This window comes from Chiloscyllium punctatum, chromosome 13, assembly GCF_047496795.1.
Source record: "Chiloscyllium punctatum isolate Juve2018m chromosome 13, sChiPun1.3, whole genome shotgun sequence".
Classification (NCBI taxonomy): Eukaryota; Metazoa; Chordata; class Chondrichthyes; order Orectolobiformes; family Hemiscylliidae; genus Chiloscyllium; species Chiloscyllium punctatum.
The window spans coordinates 11,436,991-11,452,932 of record NC_092751.1 but is presented as its reverse complement, the minus strand read 5'-3'; the positions used below and the strand labels follow the sequence as shown (position 1 = coordinate 11,452,932).

The 15,942-nt window shown below is 44.8% G+C and overlaps 1 long non-coding RNA gene across 1 annotated transcript in view; it reads right to left on the bottom strand.

The window, feature by feature from the left end:
• Positions 1 to 13,118, bottom strand: part of LOC140484482 (uncharacterized) — a 31,130-nt gene extending 18,012 nt beyond the window's left edge. The window contains exon 1 of the long non-coding RNA XR_011962176.1: positions 12,923 to 13,118. This is a non-coding gene — a long non-coding RNA (uncharacterized lncRNA). The remainder of the gene's footprint in view (positions 1 to 12,922) is intronic.
• Positions 13,119 to 15,942: the final 2,824 nt, after the last annotated feature.

Here is a 15,942-nt window from a genome sequence, read left to right as displayed (position 1 = left end):
TCTGGAGCAGAGGACCCAGACTGGGAGGGACGTGGGGACTGGAGGTGGTTTAACAGGGAAGGAGGACCATAGAGCCATAGGAGGCTAAAGGAATATGCAGCGCTGTAGGGCTGACGGGTTCATGGAGTTGGGAATGTTGGGAGGGATAGAGAAGTTTACAGGGATAATGATGTTTGTAGGCCAGGGCTGTATTACACAGACAGGGACTGTTTTAGGGAGCTGAGCAGATTACAGAGATAAAAAGATGTGTATCATCTGGCAGAACAAACAGAGATATGGAGGGTCATCGTGACTGAACATGTTTATAGATATAGGAATGCATGGGTTCTGGGGGTTATTTAGACATGGAGGCTGTGGAATCTGGATTCTTTTTTTGAGATTGAGTAGCACGTTTGGTTGGAGACAGTTTCACAGATAAGGGAGCATAGCACAAACAGAAGGAAGTTCCTGCGGTAGGGAGGGTTCGAGTGGAGAGTGATGTTTACACAGATGGGGGTAAGAGCTGGAGAAGATTATGGGGATGAGTAAACGTTTGGAGATACAGGAGGAGCTTACATTGACAGGGTGGGTGATAGTGACGGGAGGATGTTACATTGTTAATGAGTCTTGCAGGAACAGGACTGGGAGGAGCACAGGCATTGGAGTGGGATCTACAGATCGGGAGTGTTGCAGAGACCTGAGAGGATAACACAGATAGGGATGGTGGTAGGGTCTCCACAGACTGATGGCGTTTTAGGGACTGGAAGAGGTTTGGTCGATAGGGAGGGCTGGAAGAGCTGCAGGAGCTTATGGAGAGTTGAAGAGTTGGAGCAGTTCACAGAGGGAGGGTTCTCCAACAGGAGTAGGTCACAGATAGTGAGGGATGTGTGGCCTGAGAAAGTTAAAGAGAGGGGAGTTTTCTGGACTGGAAGATATTAAACTTAAAAGGGCAGTTGAAGAGACTGTAGCAAAAAATGCATGGAGAATGTTACACAGATAGGGGGGTGAGTACGGACTGAAGGTGAATACACAAACATGGAGGGTTGTGTTGTTAGACGGAGCTTAGAGGGATAGGGACTGGTGTAGGGATTAACACAGATAGAGAAGGTTGTGTTTTTGGAGAAGGTTACACTGATACAGACAGTGTTAGGGAGTGTTCAATGGGCTACAGAGGAGCTCAGAGAGAATGTATTATGGGGACTGGAGGAGATTACAGACACAGAGATAGCTGTCGGTTTGAAAAGAGGTTCTACAGATCCTCAGTGCTGTAAGACTGGAGGGAGGTTACAATAATAAGGGTTACCTACACTTAATGACTTTTTTGATATAGAGAAAGTCTCAGAACGGGATTGTCAAAAGGAAGTACAGACAGTCCAGATGGGTTTACAGAGAGATAAAGGTTTTTGGGTTTTCAGGATGGAACAGTGATTGGGAGTGCTGTAACAAATGTCAACAGTTATAGGTAGGGTTCTAAAAGCAGGAAGAGATGACAGTCATAGCAATCATGGTAAGGACTGGAGAAGCTTACATCAGCAAGGAATGTTTTAGAAACTGTTGGAGATGACACATATAAGGAGAGTATTGGGGATGAGCTGAAAATGTGTTGCTGGAAAAGCGCAGCAGGTCAGGCAGCATCCAAGGAACAGGAGAATCGACCTTTCGGGCATCAGCCCTTCTTCAGGAAATGATTTTCAGCTCTGATCTCCAGCATCTGCAGTCCTCACTTTCTCCTCGAGTATTGGGGATGAGGCAAGGATCAAGAGACAGGGATGGTTGACAGGACTGGACAATAAACTGAATAGAAGTCTGGAAATAGGCCATTCGGCCCAACAAGTCCACACCAACCCCTCTAAAGAGCATCCTAACCAGACCCATCCCTCTCCCTGTCCAATAAACCCTGCATTCCTCATGGTGAACTCACCTAAACCACACTTGCCTGAATACAGTCAATTTATGACGGCCCATCCACGTATCATGCAAATGTTGGACTATGGCAGGAAACCAGAGCACCCGGAAGAAACCCACACAGTCGGGGGGAGAACATGCAAAGTCCATACAGACAGTTGGCCAAGGCTGGAATTGAAGCCAGATTCCAGTCACAGTGAGGCTGATTATACAGAGCACTGCAGAGATTGGACGAGGTCACAAAGTTCACAAGGGCTTTTTGGAACAGGAGGAAAATATAGTCAGGAACAGGAGAAGCTTTATAGATGATGGTGTCCATGAGAGGGACTGGAGGAGGTTAACGCAATAGGGAGGGTTGTGCATTCTCTCGACAATTACAGGTAGGGACGGTTGGGGAGACTGGATGAAGTTAGTCATACTCAGAGTTGTACACACACTGAGTAATGGCAGATGGAGTTTACCTCTGATCACTGTGAGGTAATGCAATGTGGGAAGTCTCATAAGCAAAGGATATACATCATGAAGGGTAGGTCCTCCTGGAGAACTGAGTAACACCAGGACCTTGGTGGGCAAGTCCCTGGATGTCTGAAGGTGTCAGCACAGGTTGACAGGGTGGGGAAGGCACCTGAACTGGGAGCAGGAGGGGGACCCACATCCTGATGGGGCGAATTGTTAGAGCTGCTTGAGAGGATATAATCTAATCTGGCAGGGTGTTGCACCTTAAACAGTCATAAGGCCAGAAAGAAGATTGAGGTTGGTGCACAAGTTAAAGACAGCAATTTCCGCAGACAAGGCAGGCAAGAACATATCAGGAAATGGGGGAGGGGGAACTGATGATTAAACTGCATTGATTTCAATGCAAGGGGCCTGCCAGCTAAGGAAGATAAACTCAGGGCATGGATTGGAACATGGGACTGGGATATTATAGTTATTACAGAAACAAAGCTGAGGGAGGGACAGGGCTGGCAGCTCATTGTTTCAAGGTGGAGATGCTACAGGAAGCATCGAAGGGGATGAAAAAGAGGACGCGTGGTGGTGGGTTTTCATTACGTGAATCATTACATCAGTACCTAGGGAGGATATTCCTGTGGGATCACCCAGCGACGCTATGTTAGTGGAACTGAGAAATAAGAATGGGTCATCACTCTGACACGATTGTCTTACTGACCCTGAATAATCAGTGGCAGACTGAGGAACAAATATATCAAGAGATCTCAAATATCAATCATAATAATAGGCCTGTTATGGTTGGGGTTTTTAAACTTTCCAAACCTAGACTGGAACTGCCAGTGTTCAGTGTTTGCAAGGGAGGAATTTGGTAATTGTGTTCCAGAAAACTCCCAATCAATATGTAAATGGCCTGAAAAGAGAAAGGGGCAAAACCTGACCTCCACTTGGGAATTAAGGTAGGGAAAGGGACTGAGGTGTGAGTGGGAAAGCATTTTGCCAAAGTGACTCAAGTCTATTAGCTTGGAAATAGCGATGGAAAAGGACAGGGCTGGTCCACAGGTTCAAGTTATACAATGGGGCCAGGAATATTAGCCAGGAACTCTCAAAAGGTGATTGGGGAGTCTATTTGCAGGGAAAGGGAAGTCTGGCAAGTGAGGAATATTTTAAAAGTGAGATAAATTGAGCAATCACCACCTGTTTGTGTGCAGGCCAATGCTGACTGCATTCAGAAACACTGGCTGTCTACTGAGGGTCTGGTCAAGGAAAAGGGGGCACGTGTCAGGTATAGCCAGCTGGATCAAGGGAATCCCTGAGGATCACAGGGGCTGTAGGAAATCAGGATTGCAGAAAGTGTACATGCAGAGAATGATAAGGAGAATCCAAAAGTGATTGTATAAATATATTGAGTAAAAGAGTAACTCGAGACAAAATGCTGTCTCTTAAAGATCAATGAGACCACTGATGTGTGGAACAGCAGGATATGGGTAAGACCTTAAACACATTTTTCCCTCCAGAACGTACTGTGGACAAAGACTGGGGAACTCAGGGAACAAGAGTAATACATTAGACCACATTTGGAGTTCTCTGTAATTCCAGTCTCCCTGCTATAGGAAGGATGGTGTGAAATTTGAAAGTGTTCAGAAAAGATTTACAAGATGTTCCCAGGGTTGTTGCTGAATAAGCTGGGGTTATTTTCCCTGGAGCATCGGAGACTGAGTGGTGACCTCACAGAGGTTTATATAAACATGAGGGGTATGGATTTGGCAAACATTCAAGGTATTTTCCCAGGGTTTGGAGAGTCCAAAACTGGAGGGCATAGGTTTAAGGTTAAAGGGGAAAGGTTTAAACGGCACTGAAGGGACAGCTTTTTTATACACACAGAGCTGAGAGAGAAAGTAGCAGATACTGATACTATGACAACATTTAAGAGATATTTGGATGGGTGTATAAATAATAAGGGTTTAGAAGTACATGGGCCAAATGCTGGTAAATGGGATGGATTTATTTACATCTTCTGGTCAGCATCAACGAGTTGGACCAAAGGGTCTGTTTCCATGCTCTACATCTCTATGACTTGAAAAGAGTGCATGTTATAGAAGGTTTTAAAACACAAAGCTATGGAAAAACCCAGGACCTGATTAAGTGCATCACAGAACATCGTGGAGCCCCGAGCAAAGATATTTGTCCCATTGATAGCCATGTGTGATGTGCTGGAAAGGCTGGAGGGTGGCATAGTGGACAGTGAAGACGTTGTAATCGAGGATAAAGCGGATGGCCCTCAGGACAACTCCATACAACCCTGTTACGGTGGACACTGCAAGACGTGTCAGATTGTGGATATAGATACCACTATTACGTGTGGGAACACCTCCCACCTTGGACATGGCAGGTACTCATGTGACTCAGCCAACATTGTCTATCTTATACATTGCAGGCAAAAATGCCCGGAAGCATGGTACATTGGGGAAACCAAACAAAGGCTCCGACAATGGATGAATGGGCACCGCACAACGATCAACAGACAGGAGGGTTCCCTCCCAGTTGGGAAACACTTCAGTGGTCCAGGACATTCAGTCTCGGACTTTCGGGTGACCATCCTCCAAGGTGGACTTCGGGACAGGCAGCAGAGGAAAGTGGCTGAGCAGAGGCTGATAGCTAAGTTCGGTACCCATAGGGAGGGCCTCAATCGGGACCTTGGGTTCATGTCACATTACAGGTGATCACGATTGCACGAGACACACACAGATATTCCTACACACACACACACACACACACACACACACTCTCACATACACACGGAGACAGGTACACACAGACGGGTACACAGACACCCACACACACTCCCACACTCACAGACTTAAGACACTCTGCACTTCCTACACACACACTTTCTCACACTCACAGCCCCCACCCAGACAGACACACACAGACAGACAAAGACCCACAGACACACATATTTTGTGGGGTGAATTTGTACTTGCAGAATTACATTGTACTTTGCTCAAAAACTGCATGCATTCATAGAGAACTCTGAGCTCAAAAACTGCATGAATTTATGTCAAACTCTTATCTCACTTTTTAGATTAGAATCAATCTAATATCAGGGCATAGACAGAGAACACAGGGGGCTAACACCTTCACATATTGTCTAGCTATCACCATTGTTAACAGCTAACCCGAGAATGCAACTTTAAAAAAATGTTTTGTGATTTACCCATGAAAGAAGTGAAACTATCACTGTATTCTAAACAATGAAAGGCTTAACAGACAATCAATTTTTCAATGTATAATGTCAGTTGCATCACACTGTAAATTTTTGCTATAAATCTGTGTTACGATCGAGCCCTCCACTCTCACCTGATGAAGGAGCGTTGTTCTGAAAGCTTTCAATTAAACCTGTTGGACTATAACCTGATGTGTGATTTTTAACTCTCTTCACTATGGTAGATTGATTTGTGACACAGAGATAAAAGAAATTTAGACACCAGAGAGACGTGGTTACAGGGCGAACAAAAGGTGGACATAAATATTCAATGGATCACAACCTTGTGGAAACCCAGGAAAATGGGTAACGCTAACAATAATGGATAACAAAGGCAGTACAGAGAAATCATTTGACCTCAGATCATGAAGTAGAGTCAGTCTGAATGTAAATTCTGGCTACTACTTGCCAAGGACACAAACAGCAGAACAGTTTTACGCCATCGAACAGCATTCCATTTCTCATCACTGCATTACACAGGAACTCATTGGAATTTTTTAACAAACACTTTGTGATAATTTTGGGAAACTTCAATATTCCCATAATCTGGGACAGTCACACTAACAACAGTGATATTGGAAGATTAGTTCAGAGAATTTTTTTTTCAGTGTTTCTTTGAATAACAAATTGTGCAACTGGCTAGGGACATAACTATCTCAGAGCGATCGTTGTGTGATGTAACTTATTGAATGAGTAATGTCACCTGGAGAGATACTCAGGGAAATTGTGATAAAGTTCAGTTTAAAGTAATATAAAGTTTTAAAGTGAATCACAGAAGGACATGCTACAACTCGAAACAAAAACAGCCAGTGACATGGGTTTGAGAGGAGAACTGACCAAGGTAAATAGGCTAAACAGATTGAAATATGTGCCTGTAAAGGGACAGTGGAAAACATTTGAAAGGACAGTGTAAATCACTCAACAAAAGAACATTACACTGAAACAGACAAAACCTCAGCAAGAAATTCCCACTGGCGCCTCACTTAGGACAAAATGTATCATATTAGATTATGAGGCTTAGAAGATCACCAAAAAGTACTTAAAATCCTGAAGTGAGAGAGTGTTTTAGGAGTAAGAGTTAAAGGGATTGCAAAGGGTCTGCCAGCAGGAGTTGAGCAGTGGGAAAGGGAATCAGTGTCAGGGTTCAATGTCACAAATGGAACAGGGAGAGGTGAAGGTGCCGGAGGTGGTAAGAGTGTTACAGAGAGTGGTCAGGGCCTGAACGATGTTATAAAGCCAGTACAGTTTGCTGCAGCTGGAGGGGTTTTTAGAGGTAGAGAGGGACATATGTATTTTTATTTATTCATTCATGGGATGTGGGAGTCACTGTTAATTACCCAGAGGACAGCTCAGAGTTAGCCATATTGCAATGGGTCTGGAGTGACATGTTAGCCAGGCCAGTTTAAAATGTCAGATGGTCTACACAAAAGGAGGTCAGTGAACCAGATGTGTTCTTCCCACTGATCAACAACGCTTTTATTGTGACCTGACCAATGTCTTGTACAGATACAACATGACATCCCAAATCCTATGCTCAATGCTCTCCCCAATGGAGGTAACCACCCCAAACGCCTGCTTCACCAGCCTGTCTACCTGTGACACCACTTTCAAAGAACTGTGTACCTGCATCCCTGGGTCACTGACTGACAACACTACCCAGGGCCCGAACATTAACTGTACAGGTCCCACCCTGGTTTGTTTCACCAAAATGGAACACTTCACGTTTATCTAATTAAACTCCATCAGCTATTCTTCAGCTCACTATCTCAGCAGTACTGTCCATCCTGTTGTATCACAGATAACCTTCATCACTGTCCTGTTTACCACCAATTTCTGTGTCACCCAAAAAACTTATTTAACTTACTTAACAATATTCCCATCCAAACCATTTATCCAAATGACAAACAACAGTGGAACCACTCCACCGCTGGTCACATGCCTCTAGTCAGAAAAACAACAGCTCTCCCACAACCCTCTGTCTACAACCATCAAGCCCAATTTTCTGTCCAGTTGACTAACTCCTCCTAAACGCTATAACGTTTTACATTCATCTGAGCTAATTACCCAGCTTACCATCCGACATGTAGAACACAGAACAGTACAGAACAAGACCCTTCGGCCATGATGACATGCCAATCTTTTATCCGACCATAAGATCAAAAATAAAAGTGGCATATAGAGTTTAGTTCAGGTAAATGCGAGGTGCTGCATTTTGGGAAAGCAAATCTTAACAGGACTTATACACTTAATGGTAAGGTCCTAGGGAGTGTTGCTGAACCAAGAGACCTTGAGGTGCAGGTTCATAGCTCCTTGAAAGTGGAGTCGCAGGTAGATAGGATAGTGAAGAAGGCGTTTGGTATGCTTTCCTTTATTAGTCAGAGTATTGAGTACAGGAGTTGAGAGGTCATGTTGCGACAGTACAACACATTGGATAGGCCACTGTTGTAATACTGCGTGCAATTTTGGTTTCCTTACTATCGGAAAGATGTTGGGAAACTTGAAACGATTCAGAAAAGATTTACAAGGAAGTTGCCAGGGCTGGAGGATTTGAGCAATAGGGAGAGGCTGAACAGACTTGGGCTGTTTTCCTTGGAGCGTCGGAGACGAAGGGGTGACATTATAGAGGTTTACAAAATTATGAGGGACATGGATAGGGAAAAAAGACAAAGTCTTTTCCCTGGGTTTGGAGTGTCCAGAACTAGAGGGCATAGGTTATGGATGAAAGGGGAAAGATAGAAAAAAAACTAAGGGGAAACTTTTTCATGCAGAGGGTGGTATGTGTATGGAATGAGTTGCCAGAGGAAGTGGTGGAGACTGGTATAATTGCAACATTTAAGAGGTATTTGGATGGGTATATGAATAGTAGGGGTTTGGAGGGATATGGACCGGGTGCTGGCAGGTGGGACTAGATTGGGTTGGGATGTCTGGTCAGCATGGACAGGTTGGACTGAACTGTTTCCATGTTGTACATCTCTACGACTCTAACTTCCATACCCTTCATTTTATTATCATCCATGTGCCTATCCAGAAGTATATTAAATGTCCCTAATGCATCTAATTTTACCGCCACCGCTGGCAGTGCATTCCACTCAGCCACCACTCTGTATGTAACGAACCTACATCTGAATTCTCCCCTTAACCATCAACTAATCACCCGAAAATTATACCCCCTTGTAATGACTATTTATATGAGGGTTAAAAAAATCTCTCTCTATTGACTCTATCTATGACTCTCATCACCTTGTTCACCTCTACCAAGTCACCCCTCATCCTTCTTCACTCCAATGAGAAAAGCCTTCGCTCCCTCAACCTTTCTTCATAAGACATGCCCTCCAGTACAGGCAGCAACCTGGTAAATCTCCTCTTCACCCTCTCTAAACCTTCCACATCCTTCCTGCAATGAAGGGACCAAATCTGAACACAATATTCCAAGTGGGGTCGAACTAGGTCTCTATAGGGCTGCAGCATAACCTCACAGCTTTAAAACTCAATCCCCAAACTAATGAAATCCCACACAATATATTGCTTCTTAACAAGCCAATCAGCTTGGGTGGCTACTTTGAGAGATGTATGGACTTGGAACCCAAGATCCCTCTTTCCTCCACACTGCTAAAGATCCTGCCTTTAACTCTGTATTCTGCATTCAAATTCAATCTTCAAAATGAATGACTTCACACTTTTCCCAGATTGAACTCCATCTGCCATTTCTCAGTCCAACTCTGCATCCTGTCAATGTTCTGTTGCAACCTACAACAGCCCTCCACACGATCAACCACTCCACCAACCTTTGTGTCATTGGGAAACTTACTAACCCCTCTTTTAATCACACGTCCAAGTCATTCCTAAACTCACAAACAGCAGAGGTCCTGTAACCTCTCCCTGCAGAAAACCACTGGTCACTGAGCACCAGGATGAATGCTTTCCATCTATCATCACCCTCTGTCTTCTGTGGGCCAGTAATCCTGTATCCAGACAGACAGGTTTCCCTGTACCCCATGCCTCTGCACTTTCTGAATGAGCCATAAAGATGTTTTGTCACATTCTCTAAAGATTCAATAAGACATGTAAGGCATGTCCTGCCCCTTACAAAACCATGCTGACTATCTCTAATCAAACTATGGTTTTCCAAGGAATAATAAATCCTGTCTCCCAGAGACCTCTCCAATAATCTGCATACCACAGACATAAGACTGACAGGTGTGCAATTCCCAGGATATTCCCTTTCCTGAACAAGGGAATAATATTTTCCTGCCTCCAATCATCTGGTCTGACTCCAGTGGACAGTGAGGCTGCAAAGGTCATCACCAGGTGCTCAGTAATCCACTCCCTCGGTTCCTGTAGTAACTTTCGACGCATCCAGTCTGGTTCAGCGACTTATCTGTCCTTATCTTTTACAAAATTCTCAGCACATCCTCCTTCTTAACATCCACCTGTTCACGTACATTAGCCTGTTTCACGCTGTCCTCACAAACGACAAGACCCTTCTCAGCAGTGAATACTGAGGCATAGTATTCATTAAGGACCTCCCCTACCTCCTGTGACTCCAGGCACAAGTTCCTTTCACTATCCCTGACCGGCCCTATCCTCACTCTGGCCTTGCTCTTGTTCCTCGCATAAATGGAGAATGCCTCACGGTTTTCCTTAATCCTTCCCAACAATGCTTTTTCATGCACCCTTCTAGTTGCCCTAAGTCCATCTCTTGGTTCTTTCCTGGTACCTTCAGAGAATCCCTACTGTGTGGAAACGGGCCATTTGGCCCAACACCTCCATATCAACCCTCCAAACAATATCCAACCCAGCCCCATTCCCCCACCCTATTACTCTCCATTTGCACTGACTAATGCACCAAACCTACCCATCCCTAAACACTATGGGTAATTTAGCAAGGCTAAGCCACCAAACTGGCACATCTTTGGGCTGTGGGGGGGAAACCGGAGCACCTGGAGGAAACCCTCAGGGAGAATGCGCAAACTCCCCACAGACAGTCGCCTAAGGCTGTAATCGAAATGGAGTCCGTGGTGCTATGAGGTAGCAGTGCTAACCACTGAGACACCGTGCCATCCAATGTAACTCTCTGGAACCCTGTCTGATCCTTGCTTCCTCGACCTTAAGTAAGCTTCCTTCTTCCTCTTGATTAGATGCTAAAGTCCATGTAGACAACGTTGACTGCTCTGCGTTCATCTATCTTTGGCCACCTCCTCGAAGAGTCAATCCTGTTTGTGAAACGTGGTTTTCCACTCACAAAGCCATGCTGACCATCTCGAATCAGCCCTTGCCTTTGTAAATGTAAGGAGGTCCTTTCCCTCAGAATCTCCTCCAACAACTTCCCCATCACTGGGCTCACTGAGCTGTAATTTCCTGGCTTTTCCCTGCAGTCCTTCAGTGATGGGACAGCGTTAGCCAACCTCCAGACTTCCAACATCTATCTGTGCCTGTTGATAATATACATATCTCTGTAAGGGATACTGCAATCTCTTCCCTAGCTTCCCACAATATTCTAGGATCGACCTAATGAGCTACTGAGGACTGATCTACCTTTATTTGTTTTAAGATTCCAGTACTTTCTCTTCTCTGTTGAGGATTCTTTCCAAGACATCACTATTTATTTCCCCACGTTCCCGAGCTTCCATGTCTTTCTCCACAGTAAATACTGACAACACTATTTTGTCTAATATCTCACCCATCTCCTCTGGTTCCACACATGGGTGACATTATTGATCTTTAAGGGGCCCTATTCTCTCCCAAGTTACTCTTTCGCCCTTATTGAAACTTTCATAAAGGCTTCTGATAATTCAAATACACCATATCCCCTATACCAGTACACCCCTCGTACACCCTTACAATTCTGCCATTTATATTCACACCAACAAATTCAATCCAACAGGCTCGTTGCTGTATCAGTCGGCATGGAGACCACTGTCACACACAGTTACTGTATTGCCCTTGCCATAAGTACATTCAGTGTCCCGACTGTCACTATATTGACATTCCCATCACTGTTTGGAGCCTACAAAAGAATTCCTGATAGAGGTTGCTGCTACTTGCTTATTCTCAGCTCTACTTTTCATATTCAGATCTACATGACTGTCTCATTAACGCATTAACCTCATGCTTCCTTCATAACGTGTTGGCTTTTTGCCTAGTCTGCCTATTGGGACTAGATTGGGTTGGGATAGCTGCACAGCGTGGATGGGTTGGACCGAAGGGTCGGTTTCCATGCTGCGCATCTCTCAGACTCTATGACTCTATCCCAACAACCCTTCAGTATTCACTTCCCAGCGATGGTCATTCTGCAGCTTCATTTCCAGAATGACAGTTCCATCATATCTGTTCACTGTCATTCCATCTTCCTTATGGCGAATACAGGGAGTCATTCCTCAATAGTGGGGGATTGAACAGAAGAGTAGAGTTTACAGAGATAGGGAGGCTTACGGGGGCTCAAGCATGTTAAGAGTTATACAGAGTTACATCTGTTCAAGAATGTCAGTGGGACAAAGGGATTTGGGGATTGAAGGAATTTACAGAGATCGAGGGAGCTGGATTAGATTCTGGAGATAGGGATGGAGATAGGAAGAGGCAGGCAGACTGAGAAGCACAGACAGGGGGCTGTTTCATCTCGGAGATTATTGTGTATACTAACAGAGATATGGAAGGTTGTCTTGACTGAAGACATTTACAGATATAAGAAGGCTTCTGGGCTCTGGAGGCTACATAGATAGGAAGGCAATGGAGAATGCCAGGTTACTGGGTTGGAGACAGTTACACAAATGGGGAGCGTTGCACAAACTGAAAGAGGTTCCTATGGTCGGGAGGGGTATGGTGTCGGGAATGAGGGTGAAATTTAACAAGATAAAGATCAAAGAATTGGAGAAGGATAAGGAGATTACAAATTTTTCACAGCTAAGGAAGAGTTGTAGGAGCTGGAGAAGGTTACATAGGTAGGTACCGATGGGGTGGTTAAAGACAAATACATGGAGGGTGGGATTGGTGGGAGAAGCTTACAGGGATAGACAGGCCTGTTAGGGTTTACAGGGATGAAGGAATTTAGTATCTACTGCAGAAGGTTAGGGATTAGGGTGTTAGGGACTGGAGAACCTGACAGAGACAGAGACAAAGACACATAGAATGATGCGGCATAGAGGAGATTCGAAACAGAGGAAGCATTATCGGGACTGGAGAATATTACAGAGATCACTAAAACAGCATAGGCCAGGATTGATGCCTGCGATCCCCTGTGCTGTCGCATTGAGGACCAGTACAGAAGAGATGAAAGCAGGACCCTCACAAGATGGTGGGAATGAAGCCTAGAATGTTGTTGTTCCTTACCCAGCTCTGTATCTATGTCCGGTCTTCCAAGTCTGAATATAGAAGTCTACTACCTCCACCCTGTGCTGTTTACTGTGAGCGATCTTAACAACTGCAGGAATTACTGAAGGTTCCAGATCTCCTTCTCCATCTCTCTCTGGCTGACCAACCAGTTTCAATGAGGTGATGGATGAGACAGGAGTTAGGAACATCCTGATGACCTGCATGAGACAGAAATAGACAGAATGGGAAATTAGACTGATGCAATGAGGAGAACACATGCAGAGTGGCGCTGAGTGCAGCAGAGATCTCGATAATCCCAGTCTCCATCCCTTGCCTGTGCTGCTGCATCTCTCTGGAATGGACAATTCTGTTGACTCAGGATCTCAGACCATCTGTAAGAGGGAGAAATGCTGACAGAGGCAGTAAATAGACCCACACAGCGAGGGATACCAGATGGAGAGATACTGAGTGATAGCACATTATTAGACAGTGCATTAACAGGGAATTGTTTGAATTTGTAACAAAGGCACTGGAATAATTGTGAGGGGATTCAACCTTCCTATCTCATCATCTCTTTGGCAGTGGCTCACAGATGAGGCTGACTCTCTCCCACTCTCAGTGGGGATGGGGGAGTCTGGAGTTGGCTGTGCAGACCGATGTGGCCTTCCACAGACTCTGTTACACTTGAGGCAGAAGGTGGACATGGAAAGGGGGTGGGTGGGGTGGAGGTGTGACAGCGCGCTCCTTGTGCTGTTTTCTCCTGGATTCCCGTTTTCCCCACAGAAAGTCTCGAGGTGCTCAACACCTTCCCAATGCTCTTTCCCCACTTCAGACGGTCTTGGCCGATTTGATTAAGAGATGAAAAAGAACCGATCAATTCTGAAGTAACTAACATTTAGAAATGTGGAGGAGTGCAGTAGGAAGAGGAAACATTGTCAGTGTTTAATCAGAGTAGTGGAACAGGGAGGATTGAAGGTGTTGGAGGTGGTGAGAGTGTTACAGAGAGGGGCAAAGGCCTGAACAACATGACAAAGCCAGTACGGATTGCTGTAGCTAGAGCTGTTTGCAAAGGTAGGGATAGACATATGTATTTTTTCATTGATTCATTCACAGCATGAGGATGTCACCGGTTGGACCAGCATACATTGCCCTCCTGCTAATTGCCCAGAGGCAGCTCAGAGTCAGCCATATTGCTGTGTGACTGGAGTCACATGTGAGCCAGACCAGGTAAGAATGTCAGATATCCCTCACTAAAGGACATACGTGAACAAGTTGATTTTTACCAGATAATCAACAATGTTTATACAGAGGCCTCACTAATGTCCTGTACAGATACACCATGACATCCCAACTCCTACTCTCAATGCTCTGCCCAATGAAGGGTAACCCTCCCAAACACCTGCTTCACCAGCCTGTCTACCTGTGACGCTACTTTCAAAAAACTGTGTACCTGCGTCCCTGGGTCACTGATTGACAACAGTACCCAGGGCCCAAACATTAATTGTACAAGTCCAGCCTGGTCTGCTTTACCACAATACAACTTCTTGGATTTCTCCACCTGTTATTCCTAACCTCACTGGTCCAGCAGTAGTGTTGATCCCATTGTACTCTTCGATAACCCTCTTCACTGTCCACATTATCACCAATTTCAGTCTCACTCACAAACTTGCTAACCATGACTCCTGTACTATCAGCCAAACTGTTTATACAAATGATGCACAACAGTGACCCAGCACCGAACCCTATAGTACACCGTTGGTCACAGGCCTGCAGTTTGAGTGGCAACCCTCTATGAACATGCTCTGTCTCCTACCGTCAATCCTGTTTTGTATCCAATTAGTGAGCGCTCCCTGGTTATGTGTGATCTAAACTTACGATCCAGTCTGCCATGCAGAACCTTGTCAAAGGCCTTGATAACCTTCATGTGGACATCGTGTACTGCTCTGCTTTGACGTCTCACTTGTCTACCTCCACACTCAGGTTTGAGGCATGATTCCCCGTGCACAAAGCCATGCTGATGATCATTAATCTGTCCTTACCTTTCCAAATGCACGATGATCGTTTCTCTCAGAATCTCGTCCAACACCTTATCACCCTGCCATCAGTCTCACTGGTCCGTAGTAGCTGTCGATGCAACAAATATCTCTGGAAGGGGCCCTGTAATTTCTTCCCTCGCTTCTCACAAGGCGCTGGGATACATCTGACCATGTCCCAAGGTTTTATCTAACTTATTGCATTTTAAGACATCCATCCTGTTCTCCAATGTGCACTCTTTTCAAGACATCACTATGTATTTTCCCAAGTTTCCGAGCTTCCATGTCTTTCACCACAGTAAATCCAAAAACAAAATATGTGTTCAGTATCTCACCCATCAGCAGTGATTCCACACAGACAGCCTCATTGACCTTTCAGGGGCCCTATTCTCTCACGAGCTAAGATTTGCCCCTGTGAAAACTTGTCAAAATGCTTCTGAAATTTCAAATATCCCTCTACCGCAACTAGCCTCCCCCAACCTTATCTATTCTGCATTTATGGTCACACCAAAATATAGAATCCAAAAGATTTAAAAATATTCCACTTTTATAAAATCATACAGCTCCCTTTGTTTCTAAACATCCAGTTATCAATTATTGTCATATCCTTTTAAACACATTCCAGCACGTTCCCGACTTACTGTCAGACTAACAAGGTTTGGTTTCAGACTGACTGCACAAAGGATTTTGGGAATCGTTGTGTATCAATCTGAAACAGGTAGCTTACAGGATCAGCAGGTCATAGAGAAGGCAAATCAAATGTTGTCATTTATTACAAAGGGAATGGAGTCTAAAAATAGGGGGGTCTTGCTAAAACGATGCAAGGTACAAGTCAGACCACACCTAGATTATAATGAATAGTATGTGTGCCCTAAGGAAAGACATTCTTGTGTTGGAGGCAGGCCAGGGAAGGTTCACTCGGCTGATCCAGGAGATGGCGGGATTTTCCAATGTGAAGAGGTGGAGTAGATTGCCCTTGAACCGAATGGGATTTTGAAGAATGGG